The sequence below is a fragment of the Manis javanica genome, chromosome 14 (assembly GCF_040802235.1).
Source record: "Manis javanica isolate MJ-LG chromosome 14, MJ_LKY, whole genome shotgun sequence".
NCBI lineage: Eukaryota > Metazoa > Chordata > Mammalia > Pholidota > Manidae > Manis > Manis javanica.
This window is the reverse complement of record NC_133169.1, coordinates 58,964,344-58,992,163: the sequence shown is the minus strand read 5'-3', so window position 1 is coordinate 58,992,163 and position 27,820 is coordinate 58,964,344. Positions and strand designations below refer to the sequence as shown.

At 36.3% G+C, this 27,820-nt stretch overlaps 1 long non-coding RNA gene across 1 annotated transcript in view; it reads right to left on the bottom strand.

The window, feature by feature from the left end:
• The window catches only part of LOC140846205 (uncharacterized), a 225,114-nt gene extending 197,602 nt beyond the window's left edge, over positions 1-27,512 (bottom strand). The window contains exon 1 of the long non-coding RNA XR_012125150.1: positions 27,202-27,512. This is a non-coding gene — a long non-coding RNA (uncharacterized lncRNA). The remainder of the gene's footprint in view (positions 1-27,201) is intronic.
• Positions 27,513-27,820: the final 308 nt, after the last annotated feature.

Genomic DNA, 27,820 nt, shown 5'->3' with positions numbered 1-27,820 from the left:
AATAGTATAATACTCTTTGAAGTTGCACTGTAATTAAAGATTATATAAACCTTAAAGCAATCACACAAATACAAAGCATAGCTAATAAGCCAATGGAATAGATAAAATAAATCAATAAAAATACTTGTGTTTTTGGAGATACAGTTCTTACATTTTGAACCTAATATTTAAAAAATGGATGGTAATATTTTTATTCTGTAAGCAGATGTTACTAATCATTCTTCATTCTTAGAAAATCTTTTCATGAAAGTGTCAGGAGCCTCAGGGCATCATGTTGCATCTAATTACAATACAGGAATCCCTACATTAGAGATTTAAACATTAAATACCCACATTTATTATATGTGCTGTTTGCATTGCTAAAACAGAGAAAGTTATGACTAAATAATCTCTACCTTTCAGGAGCTGTGGATTTAAACCAGGCAGTATTTGGGTTGCCACATGTAAAAGAAGACATAATACTGTGAATACTACAAAAGAGTGAGGGAATGCCTATTTCCTTAAGGACAGAAGTGGAGGCGCATCTCAGGCAGTCATTGCTTGTTAAGGAGGCAAAGATAATGAAAAAAGGCACCACTCTGATTCCCAAATCACCCTGAAAGAATAATATAATAGTGTTTCAAGCAGTTTTAACAGGAATTCAGTTAAATGACAAATGAAACATTTCTTGTATTAACACACAACCTGCATACAGCAGACAAGTGAAAAAGCTACTCTAGTTGAAATATGTCCAGAACAGTCTGTAAGCCTTTAAGAGGAAGGCTTTCAGTCTAAGAAAATTAACTTAAATTCAACTATCAGTAACTCCATACCTAGGACTTCACCGAATCTGGAGGGATGTAAAAAAAAGGAAAAGTATTATTCTTTACCTAAAGTAACCTGTGTTTGAGTTGAGGAAATATGAACAGCCCTCAAAGAATAACCAGAACACTACTTAAAGGAAATTATATGTGAAGGATATATATGTAATATTATTGTAAGTCTATAGGAAATTCAAAATAAAAGAAAATCAATGTAGAGTACTGAGATTTAGCCATGGCAAATCTCAGGGAGCAGATGACTTTCAAATGGGTTTTGAGCCATGTGTCAATAATATGCACTCCCCGTGGTATAGCATGTGCTTTCACCTGGACTTGGTGGGTATCCCAGTCAAAGGCCTGAAGGGACAGTCAGAAAAAAAGTATGCCTCTCATCCCTCAAGGAGAGAAGCAGGCCTGGGAGAACTTGGTAGCAGAATAAACTGAGGAAATGGAATATCAAGAATAATCCAGCAAGGGCGTGCAGGGTAAAATGTAATCCATGGAAACTTTTAGCAAGAAAGAGACCATTTAAATTATCTTAATATCTGGGGATAAGAAAGTAAATCAGAGTCCTCACAAATGAAAATGTCCCACTGTGGGGACTCTCTCCCTACACAGTCTCCCCACTGTGCAGATCATTCAGTTTCTACCTAAATCAGGATCCAGTGTCTTGAAGACCAACACCCAGGGACAACATTCATCTGGAAACTCTCTGCACAGGCCAGATGAAGACTTCAAGGCCTCCAGGCATCATGACGCTCTCTCTTTTCCACAGTAGGAAGAGTTTAAGGTTACCCATTGTGCCAGTTCTCAGAGGAGAGTTTGACAGCAGTAAGAAACAGGGCACAGTAGAGTGTAAATATTCTGTTACAGGGTAAAGAGCTGTGAGTTGAAAATGAAAGCAGCAGACCTGCTGTGTTTTGTTCAGTCGCCCAGGGAAGGCTTGAGTAAAACACTTATTTATATTGCTACTGGTAACCCAGGTTAATCAAATTGACAGACTTTCAAGATTTTTAGACTACTATTACTTTTACCATTATTTTTCCTTTGTTATTATAAATGCAACTAGTTTTATTATTGGAATTAGATAGGAATAACAAAAATAACCTGACTGTTAAAGTCCCCAAGCCATATTTGACTACAGTTATGAAGTTGGTTCCTACTCAGTAACTTAGGAAATTAAAAACACTAAATCTAGGATTTTCTCCACTGGGACCTAATCCAGTCCAATTTAGAAGTTGAGGATTTATAAAGGCTTTTCTGAAAGAAATGGGAAAATGTCAGCTACAATTTCTTGCTAGACTTGAACTGAATCTATTAACCTTGCCCAGAGAATATAATGTTACAGTTATCTCATTTACAATGTTATTGTATATGATTTATGACCACAGTATCAAGCCTCAAACTAGGTTTTGTAGTTTTAAGTTAAATTTACATGTCTGTAATACAAATGATTTTTTTCCATGTTCAGATAAAAAGATATTAAAAAGTGATTTATAATATTTCAGTTGGATGGAAAATATACAGTATGACAGTCTGCTGAAGGGAAAAAAACATTAGTTAGACAGCTATTATGAATGCGTATGTTCACACTGCTTAATGCCTCCCATCTTTTAATGTATGCTTGGTTATCAACCACTAGACATCTTTTGAATTACATTATATTTAGAATACAATGAAACAAAATCTATATGAAAATCAAATTAAAAAGAACCAGAAGGACAAGTAAAAAATGTATCTTCTATACAGTTTATCCAAGATCATGAATACAAAAACAAACCTAAGTACCACCATTTTTGCATATGTCCTTTACCTAACACCATATAATGGTCTTTAAATATGTTACACAAAAGCTCTCTGACACCATTACCACTAATGAAACCCAAGAGAATTTGCTTTACCATAAACTGTAAGAGTTTGAGATTTGAGTTGGGGGGCACTGCATTTTATTTTAAATGGCTGATACAACTCTGCTTGAACGATATGGCCTACAACTGAAAAGTCAGTACCAGTTACAGCCTAAAGACTGAGTAATACCTTTACTGGCAAGCAAACACCCAGTGTCCTATGAATTCAAATAAAAATACAATAATCTCTTATGTGTCCTTTATATAGAGGCACATGGCATACACAAATATTTCAAAATTATACAATGGCAAATAAATTTCATAATTTAAGACTACAATTAAAAATAAAAGCCCTATTGCTCACGTTCTATTCATTGATAATACGTACATATCTATTGATGCAGAGCAAAGAGTGTATGTGTATGTATAATTCATTTTGTTCAGAATCTAAGCATAATTACTTAATTTTGTGTGTTTGAACCATAGCTTTTTATACTGGTAACAGCTTTTAAAATCTCTTTTAAAATAGTTGCTTATTTATCAAGTTTTCCTTGTACATCAGTTAAAATCATAGTAATTTCTAAAAACAGAGATAAAACAACAGAATCTTGAACAAGATAGGGATTTCTTTTTCCTCACAAACCTGCAATCTTAAGACAGGCAAAGAAGTTCCATCTATCAGTAGGAAACCTGGTGCCTTCTATCTTGCTATTCTGCAATCTTTAGCCGATTCCTTTCATTCCCTGAGTCATCACATAGTCCCAACCATCTTGTCATTCTCAGGGTCATCTCAGAATCACCTCATTTTCACAAGATAGCTGCTGAAGTTCTAGACATAACACACAAATTTTAGCCGGGGAAAAGGACTAAGGAAATGGGTTTAGAAGGCACATGCTATTTGAGTAGGCCCACTTTAAAGAATTTTCCCTGAAACTCCACTTGAATATTTCTGCATACAGGTGACCAATACCTTCAAGGGAAGCTGGAAAATACAGTTTGTTCACTAGAAGCAATGTTATTGGCAATACCCAAGTGGGGTTGAAATTTTATATATTTAGTTGCTTTATTAGTTTACTTACTTCATCCTTTCACAGACTATATTTATCTTATATAATGCTTTTAATTTTAATTCACACCTTATCTGATATTAATATTCATCATTCTGTCTTTTATGTGCTTGCATTTTCTGGCTTTCTCTGTAACCAATCCTGTATTTTTAACTTTTAAAATGAGTAGGTAGAATGAGTTACATATTTTTATTTTTGAACCCCAAAATGTCACCCAAAGAGATGTTTTCTCTCTGTTTTTATTATCTATTTTCTTTAGAGAAAAAATTTTCAGTATCTTGCTCAGTAAATAGAAATATAGCTAGTGTTATTCATGCACGGGGCAGAGATGGGGTATCTAGAGTCTGATTATGGTGCATACAAACTACTTGCAGTTAATCTCCCTAAATTTTTTATTCTTGTGCCAGACCCACTCTTCCTGTCATTCCTACCATCTCTGAGTTCTAAATCTTTTCTTCTGAAATTCTCCAGAGAGAAGAGCTCTGTATCTCCTGCCTTATTTGAATTCATTTTCCTTATCTGAATTAAGGCAACAAGAAGCTAGTAATGAACTACTCTAGGAATAGGGAACTAAAAGTTGAATTACTAAAAATCATTCACAATTACTTTGCTGCTGTCCAGCAAAATCTCTCATTTATTAATTTTGAACATAAAATATTATTTTATTTAAATTATGCAAGTTTAAGATGATCATTAGCTTTATGGAAATGGTTTAATTGGGCTAGAAAGGTTTGTTGCATCAAAAAAAGAGGTCAATATTCAACAATCTGTATATTTTCTTTTCAAAGAGAATATACAAAACTGAAAATGCAGACTAATCTAGTGAAAATTGAGTTTTCTCAGATTGCCTTCAAATCTATTCATGTGTTACTTTGCAGCTACTAGTTGATACCACAAGGGAAACAGTTCCTTGACTTGCACTGGAAATATAAGATTTAAATGACTCCTTAGTTCTTAAAAAAAAAAATGTATTCCAATGCTCATAGCTAGAAGAGTCAACCACTTCCAATTTCATGGTCAAATAGAAAAACAGGTGAGCAGAGATCAATGTCATTTTAAGCTTTGAATTTGCTAGCTGCCTCTGATTCACCACAATCAATTTTGGTGACTAGGATTTATCATACCTTGACTAGATAAGTATCCACTTAACCCAAAGGTTGCCAAGCTCCAAGAGAGGAAAAAACAACAAATAAGGTTGGGATTTTGTGTTCATATTTTTATTATTTTGTGAGGCATAGTTACCGATTAGCTATATAAATAGGGTATTTATATTTCTTTTTCTATCTTTCTAAATGATTCAAGATGGAGCTCCATGTTACTAGGAAATGTTTTTAACTCCTGACTATTATTAACTAACTTTAGCCATCAATGATCTTATTATATTTAAATGATAAGCCAATACATGGTTAACTTTAAAAGATAAGTTTCTGCATTGGATCTAAAAGCCGCCATTCTTTGTGTGCCTCCTAACTGGCCAAGTTTAGAGCTTCTTAGGAGAGCTTAGTGGAAATATTTTTTTTCACCCTGACTAAACCAAATCTGAGATCAAAGCACTTGTCATGTTTTCTCTAAGGTGATTTATAAGAGAAATGAGAATAGGAAAAAAGGAAACTGGATCAAGAGGCATTAAGTACTTTTAAAAATCCTTTCAGCAGAAGACTTGAGTTATCCCAACTACTAATATTACTGAAGTCATTACAAATAATATTTAGAAGAAACCCTTTCAAAAACTACTACACCAGAAAAAACACAAACCATCAAACACAATGGTGGAAAATCCAAAATACATATGTCATAATTTTTCTACTCATATTTAGGCATAAAACAGTTTTATAATTGCATTTGCTCCCAAATGCAGTTATTTTATCCTAAAGTTGAAACTTAATGAGGATAGCTAAAACATAAGCAAAGCAATCTCATTAAAACACAAACTAGTCATTGATACTGGAAGAAGTTATACTAACTTGGCATAATAATTCACTTTGGATAATTCAGTCTTTGAATCATATACTTTTAGCTTAGGCATGTGAATTGATTTCAACTAAGAAGCCAAGGAATTACAGCAATATTAAAATATTTTCTATGACCAGTACATTGTTTTAAATGAAACTAATCTGTGATTAAGAGAAGAAATGTTTGGAAGAAAAGATTGGAGAAGTATAGGGGAAAGGACAGAAAATATATGGATCTATACTCTGCCAAAGACTTCACATATGTTATTTTGGTTAATAATGATAAAATTCCTATTAAGTTGATAATAGACACCCCTTTTGATAAATGGAATATTGAGAATCAGAAAAATTATCTAAAAAACACAACTAATAATTGGTTGAATCAAGATTAAAAAACAGGTTTGTCTGATTTCAATATCCCACTAATTTTTACTAAGTATATGAATATAGTTAATGGACACTAAATAATGAAGAGAGAAAGAGGAAATTAAAGTTAAGTTACTTAAATCACATTTGGCTGCTTCCTGAGCTACAATTCCCAAGAGAAATATCTATACCAAATTTATGCTGGGAATTTCCTGGGAAAAAAGAAAAGAACAGATGTGATAATTGCCTGGGGAACTCTGTGGCAGATCCTGGTCAACTCCTGTAAACTAAGAATAGTATTTACTGTCATATTTATACTCCCATTTCCTGACATAAGTTTAAACCACATCATTCCTTATTTTGTTAACATAAACAGATTTTTTTAAATAAAATAAAACAAGTGCTCATAATGTAAAGTAATAATGCCAAGTTCAGACCTGAAGTACCACTCTCTAAGCATCACTAGTTTTAGCTTTTTCAGATTTTTACCTGCTCTTCAATATATTTCTGACTCTAAATGTATTGCTATGATACAATTTTATGACATATAAATTTGAAAAATCGTATAATCTCTGCTTTGAAAAATGAGTATTAGATTACCAACATCCCATGTTTCTTCTTCCCAATTTTGGTCAGTTATTATTTTGTCCTTCTAATATTATTTGGGATATATAAATATGTTAATCTCAGTTTAACATTTCATCAACTTTTGACCATTGTCTTTTCTCTTAATCCTCATGATATTATACAGAACTATAAACATTCTTATCTTACCTTCCACCTCTCCATTTTTCTTTCTCCTTACAATCTCTTTCACCATAATTCTATCAGTACATTGTATAAATAAAGAATACCCTATTTAAAACCATAAGTAGTAATTCCATTATTAAGTAAGAGTTTGATTCTAAAAGTTGAAAATACCGAGTGTCTATATTACTAGAACTTTATCAAGATCATACTCAAAAAATTTAGTAATAACAGTAATTATTACTATGGGTTGAATATCACAACTGTTCTATTTGAATGAAAATGTTCCTAATACACAGATAAAAGGTATTCAATGTTTCTTACATTCCATAAATTCCACAAATTGTTGAAAATTGAACTGAGAAGCTTCATATAAAAATAAGATTATATGAATTCTTTGCCATGAATTTTATCATTGCCTTTCTTTATTCTTGTTGACAGAAGTAAAAAATATCCTTTTTTTTACTTCATCATTAACATCGTTTATCATCCTAATCTTACAAAACCCATTCTATTCAAATAGAAAGGAATCTATTTCACACAAACTGATTTCTTCTTTACGTTGATTAAATATCCCTTTGTAGGTGTTCATTTCTGTAACATGAAGATGCTGTGCTTCTACAGAATCTCCATATCTTCTTCTTCATCCTCCCATTTTATTTCCTGATTTATGTTGATTGCATCATTAGTTTTATATATCCACGTTTGACACTTCATTCAGTAATGAAGAATAATACACTTATAACTTTATATTTTAGAATCTCTAATTAACAAAAATATTTGCATTTCCATATGGCATTTTCCATGGAGTTGGAGATACTACACCGTAAGAACAAGGTATAAAATCTCAACTATGACTTCCAGCATGGTTGAATAAGCTTCTATCTAACTTACTTTTATAGAGAGTCTTCTTCAGATTGGAACATTTCTTCTTATAGAAATATGAGAATAAAAAATACAAAATAAAACTTACTCTTATAACCCTGAAAGAGCAACCTGAAGAATAAAGAACAGACTGGCTACATCTGGGGAAAAGAGAAGACCACACAGAAAAGGGTACAGTAGCAAAGTCATGATCCAACAGGACCCAAGTCTTCCCCCAACCCCAGCTCACAGGTTGGGGAAGAGAAACAGAGAGGGGAGGGAGCAGAAGCCCAGGACTACTGAACACCGAACCCTGGAGATCGGCTCTGGGAGCACGAACCCACATTACATGGTGCTCTGGAGATTAGTGGGGTTAGAAAGCAAAGATAGGCAGAATACTTAAAGAGACTGAAATTCCAACCAATTTTAGAGAACAGGTATGCACAACTGGCCCCACAGGACAAAAGAAAGGCCAGCACTTTGAAAGACTTTCCTACAGCAAGAGGGGCACTAAGGGACAAAAATTACACAGAGCTTGCTGCTTAGGAGAAAGGGCAGATGTTCAAAACCATCCCAGCACAATCACCCAGCAGGTTGGGAAATTTTAGGAGCTTCAGACGCTCCATCCCCCTGGCTGGCAATGCAGAACAGAGAGGCCCCACCACTGCAATATGCAGCCTGCTGCTCCTTCCTCCCAGCAGGTACCCATCCACACACCTGCTACCCCCACGATCGCACCACGCCAGCCAAAGAAAGGCTTCACATACAACAGATAGAGAGGCATAGCACAGAGCCTTCTCCCTGAAGCCTGAACATGGCACCAGAGGCAGGCACTGCAGCCAGGTAGCAGGAAGAGTTCCTTCCTCCTGGCAGGTGCCAGTGCCACTCATCTGTGACCCCTGCCATTGCTACTTGGCAGCTCCAGAGAATAGAGATTCTGGGCACTAGAGAGTGCCACCTACACAGTTTTTATTCCATAGGAATCACTAAAAAAATGAAACAGCAAAAAATTTTGTACAAACAAAAAATACAGAAGATGCCAGAAAGACGGCTAAGTGAAACTAAAATCACCAATTTTCTTGACAAAGATTTTAAAATAAAAGTCACAGACATGCTCACAGAGCTACACAAAAATATTCAAGATATTAGGGAGGAATTCAACAGAGAAAGAAACTTTGAAAAATACAATCTCATCATCTGAACAAAAAAGCATCCTATAAAGGAGAATACATTCATAAATGACTTATCCAATAAGGGTTAACATCTAAAATATATAAAGAGCTCCCACACTCAACACCCAAAAAACAAATAACCTGATTAAAAGACGGAGGATCTGAACAGACACTTCTCCAAAAAAGAAATTCAGATGGCCAACAGGCACATGAAAAGATGCTCCACATCACTAATCATAAGGGAAATGCAAATTAAAGCCACAATGAGGTATCATCTCACACCAGATAGAATGACAAACATCCAAAAGACAAGGTGAAACAAATACTGGTAAGGATGCAGAGAAAGAGGAACCCTCCTACAATGTTGGTGGAAATATAAATTAGTCAACTATTATGGAAAGCAATATGGAGGTTCCTCAAAAAACTAAAAATACAAATACCATTTGACCCAGGAATTCCACTCTAGGAATTTACCTGAAGAAAACAAGATCCCAGATTCAAAAATATATATGCACCCCTATGTTTATCACAGCACTATTTACAATAGCCAAGAAATGGAAGCAACCTAAGTGTCCATCATTAGATGAATGGATACAGAAGATGTGTACATATATACAATGGAATATTATTCAGCCATAAGAAGAAAACAAACCCTACCATTCGCAACAACATGGATGTAGCTAGAGGGTATTATTCTCAGTGAAATAAGCCAGGGGGAGAAAGACAAGTACCAAATGGTTTCACTCATTTGTGGAGTATAACAACAAAGCAAAACCGAAGAAACAAAACAGTAGCAGACTCACAAACTCCAAGAAGGGACTAGCAGTTGCCAAAGGGAAGGAATTGGGGAGGGTGATTGGGGATGGAGGGAGAAGGGGATTAAGGGGCATTATGATTAGCACTTACAATATAGGTAGGTTCATGGGAAAGGGAGTATAGCACAGAGAAGACAAGTAATGATTCTATAGCATCTTACTATGCTGATGGAGAGTGACTGCAGTGTGTTGTGGAAGGGGACTTGATAATATGGTGTGTTGTGGAGGGGGACTTGATAATATGGGTGAATGTTGAAACCACAATATTGCTCAAGTAAAACCATCATAAGATTGTATATCAATGATACCTTAATTTTAAAAAATTCTAGAAAACATCAACAACTACCTGAAGGTATTAGACAGTGAATAAATGCAAATTCTAAAGGGAAGTCAAAACTTGGTAAAAAGGTAAAGCATAGGGTGATTTTCTTGTTCTTACAAATTTTACACTGAAGGCAGGATATAACTGATGCCTCATATGGTAGATAAAATGCCAGTAGAAAGCATGCAGTCTTTCAGAGAAAAATGTGAGTTAACTTCAGTCTCTGAATAAGGAGGAGGGATCCCATAGTAAAAAACAGTCAGAATGGGGGAATACTATTTTTTGTAGAAACTATGCCCAGATCTCTGACTAATCTTTTTCTACACAAGCACATGGCAGACACAAAATGGTGTAGCTAAAGATAAAAGAGTCGAACTGAAATTTCAGCTGTAGCCTAAGAGAAATCACTTACAATTTTGTCTGACCAAGTTAATTGCCTGCTAAAACAAAAAACCAACACTCTTCAGAGGGATATAAAAAGAATCCATAATCTCCAAAACATAACATTTAAAATGTCTGAAAGACTAAATGTACAAAGAAACAGGAACATAGGAACAATTATTAATAAAAACCAATCAACTAAAACATATCCAAAGATAGCTAAGGTATTAGAAAGAGCAAAAAAGGATTTAAACCAGCTATTTATAACTATGCTCAATGACATAAAAGAAAATGTTTGCAATTAATGAAAAGAAAGAAAATCATAGCAGAGAAATACAAACTATAATAAGGTCTAAATGGAAATTCTGCAACAGAAGAATGAGTCATTTGACTTCAATATGAATCAGTAGGAATGATTTACTCTGAAGAATTCAGAGGGAAAAAACATGTTAAAAATGATACAAGAGCTTCAAAATCCTGTGGAACAGTATTAGAAGTTGATCATAAATGTAACTGGAGTCACAGAAGGATACTAGAGAGAAAATTTTTTCTGAAAAACTATTGGCTAAATTTTTCCCCAATTTGGAAGAAAACATACACATACAAATGCAAGATGCCCAACAAATTCAAAGCAGAATAAATTCAAGGAAAACCATGTCTAGGTGTATTACAGTCAAACTGCTGGAACCAAAGATAAAGGTAAAATTTTGTAAACAGTCAAAGACAAACAACACATTTACATACAGGGAACAAGGATTCAAAAACCACTGATCTCATCAGAAGCAGATGAGGCCAGATGTTAGTGGAAAACATCTACAAAATGCTACAAGACAGATCAATCCAGAATTCTATTTTAAGAGAAACAATTCTTAGATATCTTGCCCTTTTCAACAACACAGATGGACCTAGAGGGTATATGCTAACTGAAATAGGCCAAACAGAGAAAGACAAATACCATATGATTTTGTTTAGATGTGGAATCTTAGAAACAAAACAAATAAAGATCCATAGACACTGAGAAGGGACTGGTGATTAACATAGTGTGGGGTGGGGGGGTTGAAATAGGTGAAAGGGATAAAGAGGCACAAAATTTCAATCATAATATAAATTAATCATGGGGATAAAAGTACATCATAGAGAATATAGTCAATAATTCTGTAACATCATTTTATGTTGACAGATTCTAAATACATTGGTTGGGGAAAGCATTTAATAATATAACTATCAAATCACTATGTTGCATACTTGAAACCGATATAATAGTCTATATCAACTATACTTAAATAAAATATAATGGTAATAAAAATGTAAAAATAATTCTTTAAGAAAGGAGAAATAAAGATATTTCAGAATAAAGTAAACTAAGTGAATTTGTCAGATTTGTACTATATGAAATATTATTCAGGTGAAAGTAAAATTAGAAGAAAATTCAGATTATAAGGAAGAGATGAACTGTATTAGACACTGTAACTATTCAAATAAATATAAAACATTCTTTTTCCTCTTAATTATTAAAAAAAGCACATGAGTGCTTAAGCAAAAACTATAACATCATCTTATGGGTTTTATATATATGTAAATGTTTGTAAAATCTATAGAATAAAGATAGGGAGCAAAAGGAACTATTTGGATGCAAAGTTTCTACTTTTATATGAAGTCATAGAACAGTATCTTTAAGTAGAAGAAAGTTAAGGATTTATGTGCTAGGGCAACCATTGTAACACTAATGCAAATAGGTGAAGCTAGAAATCCAATAGCTAAAGATATATGCTATATAAATATTCAAATAATCAAAATAAAGTCAGGAAAAGAAGAACAGAGAAATGACAACACCACAAAACAGAAATGACAAATCAAAAACTATAAAAGAGCTATATCCCATCCTATTGGTGATTTTATTATGTTATGTAATAAACATATTAACATATTAAATACTCTGATTGAAGGGCAAAAGTTTGTGAGAGTGAATAAAAGAGCAGAACCAAACTATATGCCATCAAAAAAGTTGATTTTTAAATATAAAGATAAAAGTTGAAAGTAAATAGATGAAAAATATTTTATAAAGAGGATAAGCATAAAAAGCCTGGGGTACCTATCTTAATATTAGCTAAAATAGACCTCGGAAAATAAGAAAATGTATCACTCGATATAGTAAGGGACATTTAAAAATAATAAAATGATCAGTACGGCAGGAATACATAACAACCATAAATGTAAATGCACCTTAAAATAGAGCTTCAGAATTGAAGAGACAATATTAAAAGGAGAAACAACTGAAATCACAATTACATTTCAACACCCTTTTAACAGATCAAAAGATCAGTAAAAAAATAGATTATCTAAAAAAATACGATCAACCATCTTGACCTAATTAACACTTAGAGATCACTATACCTAACAAGCTCAGAATACATATTCATTTTTAGTATACATGATACATTCACTTGAAAAGAACATATTCTGCATTCTAAAACAAGTAAAAATTGTCATATAATTTAATACATCATAAATCATTCTTGGAAATGTACGAAGGAAAATTATACACAGATCATTTTCTCTGACATGTGATTTCTTTTTTTTTTTTAATGTTAGCTTTCTCCAAACTTTGCACCAATGTAAACTTTTAATTTTAAAATAATTTTTGAAAACAGCAGACTGCTTCATCTGTCCCTTTCTGGTTGTTTTTTGCAGAAATAAAGACCCAGTGGTTTTCAATCCTGCAAATACAACACCAAATCCTGGGCAGGCTGTAATATGTGTTTGCTATATTATTTAAAGATATTCAACTCTTCTATGGAAAACAAGATAAACAAATGACATGGACGAAATGCATAATGTCTAAGTATTGTTGCTAGGTTGCTAACCTATTCATGTCATGTTAGACATAAAATAAATACAGCCCATGTATGCTGAACACAGATAAAAATGATGGAACAAATTAGAGCTAACATGTAGATACACAGGAATGGAAGGACCGATTAAACCTTAAATATTCATAAATCATAGATCATATTACTCCCAGTAGTCAGTAATGTGATTCCTATTGTGACACTGTCACACACTGATGACACGCATTTTGGTCCCATGTGACCTCTGCCAGAAACACACAGATAAAATCCATGGCTGCTCAGCAAGTCATCAGTGATCTACAGCTATTGGTCAGGCACACTTGCCCCTGTGTCTCTCTAATCGAACAAGCAAGTGATGGGTCACAAGACCTTGTATCTGCTGTGTTCCCTTTGTAAACCTCAGCTCTGGTCCCTGTAACTACACTGTCAGGAGAGCAGGCTGATGAGCAAAGGGAGAGAGAAGGACATGTGAACACTGTAACACAGATGAGGTAGTGTGTCCCTTCTATTCTGGATGCACCCTGCTATTGTAAGTGTACACCAAAACTCTGCCTGTGCTTCCTACTGTTTTGGAAATTGATTAAATAAACTATTTGACTTGAGCATGTTGCCTTGGTCTGAGACTCTCGGTTCTGCAACCTCTGGGACAGCTTCCATGAATGCTACTGCGGCAGCAGATGATTTCCCACTGGGGCAGTATGCTCAGATGACCAGCTGTCCAAGGGGGGTTAACAAACACAGACTGCAATTAAATATAGGAGGCAGCTGCTGATTGGATCCAGACGAAAAGGCTGAACTTGCTTTATGCCCTGAGTCCCTAAGAATAAAGGATATTCACAGTGAGGCCTGGAAAAAGAAATCAAAGTTGAATGACTGAAGCATAACACGTGAGTTTTAGAACAGATCTCAGAATTTCCTAGAGGATAAATGATATTTTGTCATTCCAAATACAGCAGAAAAAACACACACACAAACACACCCACACACCAGGAACATCAACAAATGTTTTCTTTGTGCAAAAACAGGGACTGGACAAAGCACTGAATTTGGAGGCAGAAAATTCTGAAGCCTGTGGCTCTGAGAAATTTCAAGTAGTTTCTGTCTAGTCTTCTGATTCTCTCTCTTCTGCATAGGAATGTGTTAATTAAAACTTTAGGCTTCTCCGATTAGAATAATTTAAAGAACCAAAATATCAGGGCATTTTACATTTTCTAATATGTTTTCCCTTTTACATAAAGTTTTAGTCTAAAATAGTGAGTAGTCTGCTGGGAAATGAATTGTCATTTGGTTAGAACATCTTTAATTTGTCATAGTTTAGTAAATCAGCCATTCTCTCTCCTGACTGTATATAAGAAGTTTGGGAAGATTTTTTCACAACAGATAAATGAATCTCATACTAGAGTTTTGGGGTGTTTTAAATTACATTGTCCAGAGGTGAGAATCCATGTACCTACAGAGTTTTGATATATTGAGTATCTTCCAGATTGGTATAGAAATTGACAGAATTCACCTTTTGGCATTGGTAGTAGTAACGCAGTAAATCTAAATGGAGATAACCAGTTTGTGAGATTTTAGGTACATGAAGAAATCTGATAAACCTGATTGAAGAACAGACCAAGCTAAACATTGTATTGTACTCACCACCACTGACTAAATATACAGAATTACTAAAACTCAGCCTAACCCAGTGTTGACAGGTAAAATTCCTTCACAGAAACTGATGAAATGAGTAGGTAAAAATGATTAATGCTTACAGATCGGCCATGATAGGGCAGCCGACAAAACACCCAAGTCTCTAAGAGTCAGAAACTTGAGTACTCCACTGAATAGCAGTAATTTCAAGTGTGTCTCTTAATTTCTTTGGATCTCATTTGACTAACCTGTCGTTGGAGTACTGTTTTCTGAAGACCCTTCTGGCTGGAAAGGCCTACTACGGCCCTCCAGGACAATCACTACCAGGAATCGTAAACCATCCTGCCGCTTCCCCTTCCCCTCTCCCTCGGGCTCTGGCTGCTCCCTGATCTCCATCTCCCACCCATGAATCCAAAGCTGGCAGCACTACAGGAGATACAACTATAAAAATCTGATGCTTGCAGAAAAATCTCTGGGTTCTGAATGGAAGAGGAAGACAAGTGTAAAGCAAGAATAGTCTATGGCAAAATGATACATCAGTAGACTCCTAGAGAGAACCGGCTGATGTTTGTACCCTGAAATCCCTTCGCGCATCTCTCTGAATACAGTGTCTTGTCATTCTGCTCCCTGAAACCTCATCTTTTGAAGATTCTCCATTTCACTGTGGTCCAGTGTTACCCTCGTTATTAGTCACTCACTTGGGGCCCTAAGTAGCCTAAGGAGAGCATTGCTATTGCAGTTTCAGTTGAAAGGTTTGATAAATGTGGGACAGGACATACCTGCCTGCCCTACACCATTATTTGATTCTTTTCAGCACCACAATACATGTGTGAATGGGCATCACACTTTGCTGAAGAGATACAATTAAAGTGAAATATAAATGTAGCTGATTAAAAGTTTATCTCCATGAAGGAAGAGACAAAGCATTAAAATGTCAGGTCTCTCACGGGGGTCCTGGAGGCACACACTCCCAGCCTTGTTTCCTTGTCCTTGGCCTCATTCCCATCTCAACAACTCCTTCCTCAAACAGCCAGTGCACAAAATACAACCCCTCCCCCACCCGCTGGAAACAACACCCACTCATAAGAAGTTCCAGCCACAAGGCCCGTTCCTTCCTCTGGCAACACACACAGAGGGGACACAGGAAAGGCAGTGTATACAGAGAAGGCAAGTAATGATTCTATAGCGTCTTACTACGCTGATGGACAGTGACTGTAATGGGGTATGTGGGGGGGACTTGATAATGGGGGGAATCTAGTAACCACAATGTTGCTCATGTAATTGTATATTAATGATACCAAAATATTTAAAAATTTTTAAAAAGCAATGATATACATTTAAGTTGGTTCTGTACACAAATCAAACATAGAAATGGAGACTATCTTTAAATATATTTTAATTTTAAAAGTCTAGTGTGTTTCTAGGTCCTGTAATTGGGAGCAACGATTTAATACAGAAGTTTACCATATAACTCTATAGCAATAAATAACTTTTATTCATTTCTTTAACATTTATGTATACATAAATATATATAAATTATTTGTACATGCTTAAAAATAGATAAATCTATGCATTTCACTGGCTCCTTTCATTCAATGCTGTGTTTTAGAAATCTACCTATGTTGATAAATGTAGATCTATTTGATTTAATTCTATGTATGCTCTATGCAGTATTCTATCATATGACTTTATGCGTTCTGTCTACTTAATCACTGATCATCCTTTAAGATTTGTTGGGACTCTTTTGATATTATAAGCAATGCTTCAGTGACATCCATATACATGTTGCCTTTCTGATTCTCAATTTGTCTTAGAAGTCAAATACTGGGCTACTTTTGTTTTCTTTCTTTTCCAACATCTTATTCCTTTAATTTGCCCTGTAGCTCTCTGCTGCCTTCAAGGAGGTATGTCCAAAATTTTCAGTTACTTTCAGTGAAATCAGGGTTGGTAAATTACTTTGTCCAATTACCTAGAGGCCTCTCTACTCTTTACACTGCTAATTCTTCCTTATCCTTCATGTTTTATTGTTAATTTTAACTGTCTTGCTCCCTATAAATTTTCCTAGCATAGGCTGGTAACATTAGACATAATACATGAGGCAACACAATTCATAAAGACCTCACTTATTCTGACCAAGTCGTGAAAATAACAGATCTTCAGTATCTAAGAAATTCTGGAGTGGTCAGGCTTGCTACAGACCTTTTACCTATAATCCAAGCTACAACCCACGATGATAATCATCTTTTCTTTCTTGCCCAAATCCAGCCCTAGAATTCCTCTAAAGTGAAACACCTAGATCACAGTAGGTGAACTTCTTTTACCACTTCTGAAAAAATCATGATTTACTCCATTTGCTTGAGTTATTCTGTTTCTCTACAATATCTTGCTGACATGTGCACATCCTCCTGAAATTATTGTAATATTATTACTTTTCTCTTAACTTAAACTGATACATTTTCCTCTTTTAATACACTGGATTTCTCTTCTGATCCCTGCTACTCAACATAGTTCCTATTTATCTACTTCAGAGCAGTTATCACGACCTATAATGGTATTTTGTTCTTTTTTTGTCTTTCTCCCCTACTGGAATATAAACTTCATGAATGCAGGAATCATCTGTCTAGAGATGCCACTGTATCTCAAGCATTTTTTAAAAAATCAGCTGATGCAAGAAGGACTCTCAATAAATATTTATTGAATTGATAAATATTTGGGCTGTTTGCATGTGTCAGTGCTGTGGATTTCAAAAGAGGTTTTAAGGTCAACAGAAAAAATAAAACTGAAGTTGAAAGGACTTTTTTAAGTACCTATTATGTACCAAACACTTTATTTAAGGTGTTTTACTTACTGAATACTGAATACTTACTGAATACTATGATTCCCATTTTAAGATAAAAGAGGCAGGGAAATTAATTCCTTGAAGTTTAGCTGCAAATAACAGGGTTGAGTTTTAAGCCTAGTTGCATCTAATTCTGAACTCAGACCTATCTACTATGACACACTGGCCTAGGGTAAGCACTTCTGAATCATATATAGCTTCAGATAATCTTCATAAACTGCAGTTGTTTGAACTCCATTGTGCTTCTCTGCCTCATCTCTCCACGTGACAGAATGCACATTCAGGAAACCAGTGATTCCTGCCGGAAGTACTGCATTCTTATTATCTGTGTTTCAATTTCCTCATTGCAAAACTGTCTTGTAATTATGATTGTATATCATTACCCTTAAAGACATCTCATCTCCATAAACCCCAGGCCTGAATTATTGGGGTAAAATCGATTTGCAGATGTCACTTTCCATTCATATTAAACTGATGTTTTCCTGGATTTCTGAGTCATTGAAACTGAGTAGAATATCTGTTTCTAATATTTGGGAAAGAATATATGACAAAGAGAAAAGTATAACCATGGCATATAATAACAGATGAGACCTAAGCCATAGTAGGGCCAACATGTTTAATGCTCAGAGGCAAAACTTAAGGTTCAAAGAGGTTAAATAATTGGCACAATGCTCAGCAGCATGCTAATCACCTTATAGCACACATATTCCTTAGGAGTTCCTACTGTGCTTGCTAATGCCAGAGCTGTCAGCATGCTAATTACCTTATACTATACATACCACTTATTAGTCACTGTTTCCCAGGTGAATATTCATCAATAATAAATTCGAATGTTTCATCCTAGAATTTTATAACTTACTTCTTTCCTGACCTTGCCTAATCCTCCTTTTCCTTCATTGCAAGGCCCATGTTATCCTTAGGTATTTAGTACTGTAGCCCTTATCCTTTTAGTAAAACATTCATTTGTTATACTAATTGGACAATAAATTACTCCTCTACAAGGGGCAAATTCTTTCTGATTTCAGTAGCTATGAAAATGGAAACTATAAACAAACTCACTGGGCTTCATGATAAAAGTTTGGATGTAGGATTTCCATAGCCCAGAAATCTTAGGAAAAATCATATTTGACCATCTCAAATTTGCCCTAGCATTTATGCATGAATGCAACACAATGTGTGTTGATCAACTACCATCCTGCAGGAATTTACTCATATAAAGATAAATAATTTGTATTCCTTGTCAATGAGTTTACTCACAGATTAGTGGAATCAACATACAAAACAACAGATTTCTAATACATAGTGTAATAATCTACATAGTTCTGAACTTTCAAAAAAAAGTACAGCCCAAATGATGTACAGAACTTTTTTCAGCTTTACAGAGATAAAATTGACAAATAAAAATTACACATATTTAAGGTGCAACTTGATTTTGATACATTATGAAATGATCACCACAATTAACTTAATTAACATATCACCTCACATAGGTACCATTTGTGTTGGGGGAGTGCAGAGAATACTTAAGATTTACACTCTTAGCAAATTTCAAGTACACAATAGAGTATTTTTAACTATAGTCATCAGGCTGTACGTTAGATCTCCAGAACTTACTCTCGCATAACTCAAACTTTGTACCCTATGGCCAACATCTATTTTCCTTTCCCCCAGTCCCTGGCAACCTACTGTGGGCTTCTATGATTATTTTATATTCCACATGTAAGTGAGGTCATACAATACTCAACTTTCAGTAGTCTTATTGCATTTAGCATACTGTCCTCCAGATTATCCATGTGGTCACAAATAGCAGAATTTCCTTTTTTTATGTCTGAATGGTAATCCATTGTATGTATGCATATATACTGCATATTTTTTATCCATTCGTCTATCAACAAACACTAAGGTTGTTTCTGTATCTTGTAGTAAATAATGTTGCAGTGAACATGGGAGTCTAGACATCTTTCGATACCCTGTTCTTATTTCCCTTGGATATATAACCAGAAGGGGAATTGTTGGATGATATGGTAATTATGTTTTTAATTTTTTGAAGAATCTCCATTCTGTTTTACATAATGGTTGTACCAATTTACAAATCTACCATCAGAGTACAAGGATTCCCTTTTCTCCACATTCTTGTCTATACATGTTATCTTTTCTATTTTGATAACAGCCATTCTAACAGATGTGAGGTTATATCTCATTGTTGTTTTTATTTGCACACCCCTGGTAATCAGTGATGTTGATCACCTTTTCATATATCTGTTGACTTTTGCATGTCTTTGTGTTTTGTATGTCTTTTTTCTTTTGAGAAATGTCTATTTAGGTACTTTGCCCATTTTTTAATGGGTTGTTTTTTGTTTTGTTTTGTTTTGCTATTGAGTTATTTGACTTTGTATATTTTGAATATTTACTCCTTATCAGATACATAGTTTGTAAATATTTTCCCCCATTGCATACGTTGCCTTTTCAAACAAAAGAAACTCTGTTGATTGTTTCTTTTGTTGTGCAGAAGCTTTGAGTTTGATGAAATCCCTACTTTTCTATTTTTACTTTTGTAGCCTGTGCTTTGGGGATCAAATCCAAAAAATCTTTGTCCAGATCAACATCAAGAAGTTTTTTTCCTATGTTTTCTTCTAGGGATTTTAGTTTCAGGACCAATGTTCAAGTCTTAATCCACCTTGAGTTGATTTTTTAAATATGGTGTGAGATAGGGTCGAACATCACTCTTCTATATATGAATATCCAGTTTTCCCAGCACTGTTCTTTGAAGAGATAGTCCTTTCATGATTGCATGTTCTTGGCACTGCTGTCAAAGATCAGTTGACAATAAATATCTGGGCTCTCTATTCTGTCCCATTGGGTTAAGTGTCTGTTTTTATGCCAATGCCATGCTCTTTTGATTACCACAGCTTTATAATATAGTGTGAAATCAGGAAATGAAATACCTTCAGCTTTGTTCTTCTTGTTTAAGATTGCTTTGACTATTTCTTGTCTTTTGCAGTTTCAATTTTAGGATTGTTTTTCTATTTCTTCAAAGAATGCCTTCAGAGTTTTGATAGGGATTGCAATGAATCAGGATATCACATTGTATAGTATGAACATTTTAACAATATCAATTCTTTCAACCAATGAATACAGAATGTGTTTACATTTATCCATGTCTTCCTTAATTTCCTTCATCAATGTGCAAGTCTTTCACCAATTTGGTGAGGTTGCTTCCTTGTTTCAGATATTTGCATCTGCCTTCATCATTGAATTTGTCTTTAAATTCCTTTCTCATATAGGCATTTTTTTGGTTTGCTCACAGTGTATACTAGCCTCATTCATGAGTTAAATTTTATTCTTTTCTATGTCTATAGCATAAAGCTCCCAAACCCTTCAAACTTCCTAAGTGATGAGAGCGATAAAGGTATCTTTTGTTATGTTAAGGAGATGGCCTCTGGCATGCACGTAAGAATGGGAGCTGGAGGCCAGGAGAACCAGCCATATGATGAGAGGGTTGGAACTTTAAGTGCCCCCACCTCCTACCCACACCCCCCAACCCTGCCCCAGACCTCCAGGGAGGTAAGAGGGCCTAGAGGTTGAATAAATCACAAATGGTCAATGAGTTATATCAATTATGCCTAAGTTATAAAGCCTCCATAAAAACCCAAAAGGACAGATTCTGGAGAGCTACCTAGTTGGTGAACATGTGTAGTGCTGGGAAAGTGGTCCTCCTCAGAGAGGGTATTGTAGCTCTGCACCCTTTCCCCATACTTGCCCTATGCACTCTCTCCATCTCCATGTTCCTGAGTCATATCCTTTTAACTGGTAATCTAGTAAGTGAAATGTTTCTCTGAATTCTGTGAGTTACTCTAGCAAATTATTCAAACCCAAGGACATTGGAACCTCCAGCATACTGGTCAGTCAGAGCACAGGTTGACATACTGGATTTGCAGTCGGCATCTAAAGTGGGTGTGGCAGTGTAGGGAGCAGTCTTGTAGGACTGAACCCTTAACCTGTGGCATCTGATGCTCTCTCCAGGTAGATATATCTGAGACTTGTTTGGTGGTAAGGGAGAAAAGAATCTACCACACACATTGGAATTGGAACCAGAACTGTGCCACCTCAACTTAGTTCTTCCATAAAGGAGCTGTTACCAATCTAACTAGGACAATTCCATGTCACCAATAGAACTACACTTGCAAATGGTTAGGCTTAGACTACAAGTACAAGTCAAGTGTTAAGTATATACTTTCACTAGCCTTCTCTTCTCAGAACATAAGAAAAAATAAGAGTCAGGTCCTGTCTCACCTGGGATGAGCCCCAGATAATACCTCTTTCTCATTTATTCTCTGTGATAATTTTGTGTCAACCTGACTAGACTTAGAGTTTCCTGTTATTCAATCAAATATTAAACCTGGTGTTACTGGGAAGATATTTTGATTAAAGCTCATAATCAATTCACTTTAAGAAAGAGAGATTATCCCAGATAATCTGGATGGGCCTAATTCAATTAGTTGCAAGGCTTCAAGACTAAAGCTGAGCTTCCCTAAAGTAGAAGGAATTCTGCCTGTGGACAGCCACTCCAGTTCATGCCCTTCCTGACAGCCTGCCCAACAGATTTCATACTTGCCTTGCCAGCCCCCACAATCATGGAAACCTATTCCCTGCAATAAATCTCTTTATATATGTGAACTACATATTGGGCCACAATAATCCTCAATCATCCATAATCATCCTTGCAAGCCCTATGACTGAAAAATAGTAGGATAATGTTATAAAGAGGCCCCATTTATGATTTAAACTAAAGTCATAAGTTACAGACCAGTTCTTTAGGAAGCTCTGCACTGGAGTAACAGAATTCCATCTAACAATAAAGCAATACTAGATTCCTTGTTCATAACCCTATTTTATTTTTATATCTTTTTCAGAAAACTGTGTTGAGGGTAAATTAACCAAGGTAGAATCTTGGCATTTCTGGGGCTAGTCCTATTCCATAGTATCATCTTAGTATATAACATCATCAAAACCTCACTCAAATCCGAGCAAACACACACACACACACACACACACACACACACACACACACACACACACACACACACTACTACTCATCCCTCCAGCCTATCTGAGTTACCTGTGGTGACATGGAACAGTTCTCAGCACACAGACAAGCTTGCCTCTGAATCACTGTGTCTCTAAGATTCTCTGCCTGAAAGCTTCATTCATTACCTGGGAGTTTGCTCAACCCTCTGCCTGGCAGCTTGTGATGTGTGAGGATTTAAGACTGACAAGAGCATTTTCAACCAATCATGGATGAAAGTCAGAGAATAGATATCCCAGATTTCCCATCACAATGTGAAAAAATTCTCAGGTGTCCTCCACATGGTTCCTCAGATGGTGTGCAATCAGGAATAGTTCTGTGACTTGATTTTATTGCATGAATGAAGTAAGTACCCAGCCCCTTCCATAGTCCATTAGGAATGTCTCTTTGTTTTGCTGTTATGAATATTTTCTCAAAAGAAATGCATTTTAAGAAGTATCTTTCAGGGGCTAAAGGAAAGCTTTTCACCCTGTGGCAACAGAAAACGGGAAGATTGAGGATGGATGGTGATCATGCCTCTCTTCCCAAGAAGAAAAGGGCAATTTGAAAGGGGAGAAGGGAGGAAAAAGAACACTCAACATTTCAGGGCCCTTATAAGAAAACCAAGGTTTCAGTAGAAAGAAAATAGTGTTAACAGACTTGTAATATAAAGAACCACAAGATATTAGTTTCCCAATATTTCAGACTTAGAGTTAGAAGACCATGTTCAAGTATTAGACTCATCAGTTACTAGGTAGTCGGTGCTAATAAAATGACATAATATCCCTTAGCCTCCAGTTTTCACCAGTAAAATAGAGATAATAATATTCAACTTATAGGGCTGTGATGATCACTAAAAGAAATAATCTATGCAAAAGTGTTATAAACTTGAAAAATGCATGCAAATATTGGAATTATTATAAAAGATCTCTAGATAAGCAAAATAATCATTTGTTTTAAAAATTACCATGAAGCTAAAATGAAAATTTTACTTTATAATACATGGCGATGTACTACACAGCATGGGAAATATGGTTAACAACACTGTATTAACTTGGTAAGATGACAGATGGTAACTAGACTTATTGTGGTGACCATTCACAATGGATACAAATGTCCAATCACTGTCTGATACACCAGAAACAAATATAATATTGTATGTCCATTATACCTCAATATTTTTTTTACATTACCATTAACTCAAAAAGACTAAATGAAGTTCTAAATCCCATGTTTCATTAACTGGGCATTTCTAAGTAGTCAGGCTATAGCAGTGTTAGCAGCAAGTACGCCCTATAATTGCCATTGTGTGGTTAAAGCTTGCCTACCCAACTTGACATCGTACTTTCATAATCATATACTTTATATCAAAAGCCTGTGTCAGCTAAGAGGTCATGGAGAACACATTCAACAGAAAGATAAAAGCATAGAATGAACTGAGCATGAAACAGAAAATAATCAATTTGAACAAAAAAACAAGAGTATTTTGGCCTTTATCTGGAAATGATTTTATGTCCAAAGCATCTTTGTTCCTTTAATAAAATGCAGCTGTATTTTACGTTCCCTTTTATTGGATGTTATCTAGTAGTAAACAGGCAAAAGAAATGATGGGGTGTGGGGGTGGGAAGGTGGGGGTGGACAAGAGAAGGAACCTAAAACTAACAGCAAAACAACAGCAAAATAACAAAACAACTTGGATAATTTTCCCTTTATAAGTGTCTAAATCATACCTTGTTTGCCCAGAGATAATCTTCCTCACTTCCTGATTAAAGGCAATAAGACCATTTTGGCTGGCAATCTTATCTAATTTTAAAACTATCATATCAAATGATAACTGTTAGTAACTACCAGTATCACACAGCATGAAAATGAAGGTCAAATGCTACAGTCTGAATGTTAAGTAAGGTTCACAATATAACTTGCTTTTAACAGGACAAATTTTGCTTATCTTAAAGAAATTTACTCTAAATATGTGCTCCCAAGCCACAGAACAGGCTGCACTTTCTTTTCCACTGTTCAGTAATGGTCATCGTCCTGGTTTCCTTTCCCCCAACTTACAAAGCTGTGGGGCTCAGTACAATACAATCTGTCCTTTAAAAGTTGATCCTGCAATGGTTGCCTTCTTCTCATCCCCAAAAACCCAGCAAAGCACTTCCAGAAGAGGTCAAAACTTTTACTAATGGTAAAATTTTCTAGCGCTGGTCTTATACATGAATAATCTAAGAAGAATCCCAGACTTATCCACTTCAGGAGACCACACCTGTGAGGCCTAAGAAGGTCATTTCTGGATGTCATTTATACTACTAACACCACAGGATTTGGGGCTATCCTATAGTTTCACCATTCTCATCAGTCTTAGGCTGACTATTAAGAAGACTGCTGACCCCTGGCCCCAAACAATTTTTCTCGTTAACCATTTGGTATTTGTAATTCTGTCATTAGTAATGATAATGGTTGTGCTTTGTGGTTGTCTGTGCCCCTGATTAGAAAAGGCAAATGGAACAAAGGGGCAGAATAGCAAGTCAATTGGTACCACCTTTTTATAAGCTACTGTATCCATTCAGGGAGTAGTAGCACCTTGTTATACTGGGACATCACAATTTTGGAGGAAAAAAAAATTGGGCTAGGATCTGAAGGAGAAACTTGTTCAAGAGGACACAGTCGGGAGATGCAGAATCCAGAATTGTCCAGAATCCAAGGACTCTGGACAATTAGATATATGAACACTACTGGAGGAAAAGATACAAAAGGAGCCAGAAAAAAACACTACTTCATAGCTGCGTTCCAGATGATCCTTGAATCTATCTCCACCCACCTCCTCTATCTGATAAAAGCAACTTGCTGGAAACTCAATATCACTAAATATTGACTCTGAAAGGGGTCTTAGCAATTGTGGCCAAACCTTCTCCCTCAGGAAAGATGTAAAATTTTCCACACTTTTGAGAATGAAAAGTTGCCAGTGTCATGGGACAGAGGGAAGGGAAGGCATTTTATGTACCTAGATAGGGGTCCATGTCTTCAGCCCACAGGAAAAACTAGGCTTTGCTCAAGTCGTCATCCTCTTTCATAAAGGGGCCAAGGTCACACAAACGATAAATGGCAAGCCAGGGACCGAGGCTTCTGAAATCTGAGGCCACTGCTCTTTCTCAGGCACCACACCATCCTTAGAGGTTTGGATACTGGTCCCAACATTGTTCTACAAACCCCAACAAAAGTGGAAATGGAGAAAAGAAAAACCAGCCAATGACTTCTACATGCTTGACAGCACTTGTCTGAAGTCTGACTTAACTTCAGAAATTGCCAGTCTCGCCAGCTTTTTCTAAACATCACAGTGTGTTTTAGATTTACAATACTGAAATGAAAACAGCTGTAATAAGCTTGGTGATTCCTAATGCCACCTGCCTCATAAATCACTATAATAAGGGGAACCTGGATTAAACCAGTTGCAAGGAGCCAACACATCCTACTAACAGCTTCATTCCTGTGCAGTGTATTTACTACTTATTTAGAAAAGGTCATAGCCTTGATGAAAAATAGAATTATACAGGCAGAAGAAACCATGATAAAACCCTTAATTTATCTCCCTCCTCCACCCCAATGGAGTTCATCATACACAGATTATCTGTTGCCTATCATCCATATCCTTTCTAAAAAAAGAGCCTCATAAAATGAGCTCAAGAAAGTTTTTTATGTGATAGCACCTTAAAAAGTACCAAGGCATTGTACAGATGTCAGATTATCATTCTTTACATTAAGGATGAAGACAGTTCAAGATTTCCAACAGGTAAAGGAGTACAATGTTTCATTCACATTTCCTTCTAGCAGTTCTTTCTCACTGCTACCCTAAACGTCTCCTTATTCTAGTTAATCCATTTTTCCCTTATGTCTGCTAATACAAACAGAAATAGAAAATACACACATAAGGCATTTTTATTTGAAAAATACATCTTCTAACTCATCCCTCTGATTTCACAAATTAAGATACTGATACTAAGAACAGTGGGGGCCATAAACATAAATGCCTATAAGGGCTGGACAGGTAACATAAACAAGGAAATCAATTAAGTAAGAAAAGTTTCTTGGGCTTCAGAAAATAAACAACACCAAGCAGCATGATAAATAGCAGCTAACACACAGGCTCAGTGCAAGAGGCAATGGAGGGTGAGGGACTGTGGAAATCTGGAGAGAGCCAGCCACCCAAAAGCAGTGGGTCCCCACCTGGGACCACATGGGAATGCAGGTCCATTACTAGCTAGTTTATCAAAAGGCTGAAATCTAAATCTTTGTGTGAACACCTGATTTTTAAATTGCTGCACTGATTTTTAAGCACATAAAAATAGACAAATAAAACATCTGCAGGCCTACCCCAGTGTGCACCCTGCTAGTTCATGACACCTCGTCTGGGTTGCATGATTTCCGATTCTCTGCTTCATTTGCTAAGAGCCTGAAGAATAGTTTGAGACCACTTGGTGGTCATTCCTACCTGCTCAGGGGCCCAGATGGTGGAGCTGCAGTCCAGTCTTCAGAGGCAGGCCGACTGAGGAAGGGCTGTGCAGGCGCGGAGGCCCCGGCACACCGGCCGACGGCTCTGCCACCTCGGCGTGAGGCGCAGTAACGGCGACCTGGAGCTGTGTGTCCTCCCTGAAGCTCCTCCCCGTCAAGGCACTGCTGCCGCGGCCAGCTCCCGACTGTTCCGCGCGAGCACAGAACGTCCCGGGGCCTGCACCCACCCCTCCAGGCTGGCGGCGGGGGCTCGCCCTGGGTGGCGGCGGCCGCGTGGTGCAGAGGCCAGTCTCTTACAGAGCCGGGGCGGGCAGGCAAGGGCAGACACCTGTGGGAAGAGCTGGCGGTTGTTCCATGGGTAACCACCGGAAGGCCCGACTCCCGGAAGGCTGGGTAGTGAAGGTTCCAGGTGTAAAGTGGCCCCCATAGGGGTCACCCACCAGGCAAGCAGCAAGCCGCAGCTCTGCTCTCCCGCCAGTACTCCTGGAGGGTATGACCCTGACACCATACTGGTTTCAGCAGCAACAACGATAGGTGCTGTCCGGAGAAGCCTCTCCAGGGCCCTCTGAAGACTGATAAAGCAGGTGGCCGTCACTTTC